Here is a 2,421-nt window from a genome sequence, read left to right as displayed (position 1 = left end):
CAGTTGTTCCAGCATCATATTTATGTGTTTGAAAGGACTATCATTTCTCCATCAAATTACCTTTATTCCTTTGTCAAAGATCAGTTGACTGTATTGGTGTAAATCTATTCCTGGGCTCTCTAATCTCTTTCACTGGTTTATTTTTCTATTCTTTCACAAGTACCACTCTGCCTTGATTACCGTAGCTTATAGTAAGTCTTGACTTTGGGTAGAGTCAGTTGTCCGACTTTGTTCTTCCTCAAAATTATGATGGCTCTTATGGATCCTTTGTCTTTCCATATTAGCTTTAGAATCAGTTGTCAATATCCACAAAATAAACCTCTGGGATTTTGATTGGGCAAATATACATTTTCTAGGTCATAACATTTCCTTTAAGTACTAAGACTTAAGCACTCTGGAACTAAGCACTCTTTATGAAACCCATTCTCTTCAGTCATGCTTAGACTGATGTATTCTAGGGACTATTACATCTTCCACCAGATATCCTAAAATTCTATCAGCAAAGCAGTATGAAAACCTTTTTGTCATAAAAACAAATGAAGTATTTTTACATCATCATTTAGGAAGAAACTGTACTGCACAAGTTGATATTCCAGATAGCTGAAGATTACTTTTAAGTGGTCCATAGGTTTCAGGGAACTCGAGTCCCATGTCAAAAGGAAAGCTTAGCTTGTCTCCATCCCCTGCCTTTTCACTCTTCTCTCTTTAGCCACTTGGTACAGAATTAATGACTCTATAATCTAAAATAGGAAAATAAAATGGAATGTAGATTACTGAGATAAGAGAGAGTACCTAAACTTGCTTAGAAGAAAGGGTAGAAGAAATCCTATAAGGGAAAGGAGTTGAAGACTTAATTGCCAGAGAAAAACCCAAAACATTTCAAAAAATACTGAGATGGTTGAACAGAGATCTTGGTACCTGTGCTGAGATGAGGGATACGGTAGGGAGTGGTCCATAGAGGAGAGTGTAGGGCAGAGTTGAGAGGTACCCACCTAGGACAGGGGAGGGTCACTCAGAGAATTAGGAGGTATAGATTCAGTATTAGCCTGTCTAGCAGAACTATAGACTTATTTCTGTCAGTTGGGAGTGATATAAAAAATAATAAAAATATTATTTCCCATAGGTCCAGTTTTAAGGCTGTTAAACCACTCGATGTGCTGGGACACTATGCTACCCAGGATGGTGTATGGAGGGGGAATTCCCTGCAAGTTGGAAGACTTCCACAACAGCAATATGTTTTAAAAACTGCAAAACTCTCTTCCTTTTATGGTAGTAGTAAATATTTTTGTTCAAAATAATTCTAAATTGGTCTGTACGCTATTTAAATGCAATGATTTTAGTGAAGGAGCTGCTCAATAATTTGTTAAATTGCTTTAAATATGTTATAAAGAACATCAATTAAAGTTTTCTTGGTGACTTGGGGGTCATCATTATCAATGTACTTGTTGACCATAGCTATAATACAGCGGCCTCCTCAGGGTCTTTATTGGGATATGAGCAGCTATTAGTTCTAGCACTAGATGGTCCCCATTTGCGTACGCTGGCAGCTGTTTCTGATCCTTTACATGTCTTGCTGGAATGGTTCACTTCTTTGTTTTCATTCTTATTTCTATCAATCTTGCTTAACTGTACAACTGGCTGTTTTTAGCTTCTGTATGTTGGGATTAATCATCAAAGTTATTAAGAATTGTTTGTAAAATATAAATTCATAGAGTGTGAGTTTTTGAGACAGGGATTTTCAGCTGCGGGTCAGGATCCATTAATGGGTTGGAAAATCAATTTGGTGGTAAGGATTCACTTTTGTTATTTAAATGAATAGAGTAGAATAGGAAATATAATTGAAAATATTTTGTTCATCACATGTGGCACGTGTAAACGTTTTGTGAAATTCAGTATTTTTATAATGGTAGAAAATGTAAAGTATGAGTTATTATATTAATGTGACCCACATAAAAAATTAATAGAATAAGTTTTAAGGCATTGGATTTTTGACATGTGTTCAAAAAAAAAATTCCAGCTTATTCTTTATTCATCTTGATTTTTTGCAGATACTTGAGGGATAAGAATATGTTATCTCCATGTAAAATCTCATCTCTCCCTCTTAACTTTAACCTCATTAGGGAAGGGCCCTTTTAGACATCTAGTACCTACAATGGAGTCACTTTTAAAGAACAGCCCTACTGAAAAGATTGAAAATCAGTACAAACTTAACATCTTCTTGAGGTGGTGGTTATGACAGAGACACACTCATCAGCAATCTCAGAAGTGGGAGCAAGTCTCAGAGAGAAAGAATGAGAAGGGACAAGAACTTCATTCGGCTGTGCCACATTTTGGGTAGAAATGTGGGTCTGGAAGTGCTTTCATTTTGGAATATGTTTTTTCTTTGATATGCTAAGAGCAGCAAATTAGCCTCAAAAAAAG

The sequence above is a fragment of the Lagenorhynchus albirostris genome, chromosome 14 (assembly GCF_949774975.1).
Source record: "Lagenorhynchus albirostris chromosome 14, mLagAlb1.1, whole genome shotgun sequence".
In the NCBI taxonomy this organism is placed as follows: domain Eukaryota; kingdom Metazoa; phylum Chordata; class Mammalia; order Artiodactyla; family Delphinidae; genus Lagenorhynchus; species Lagenorhynchus albirostris.
This window is presented reverse-complemented; position numbering follows the sequence as displayed.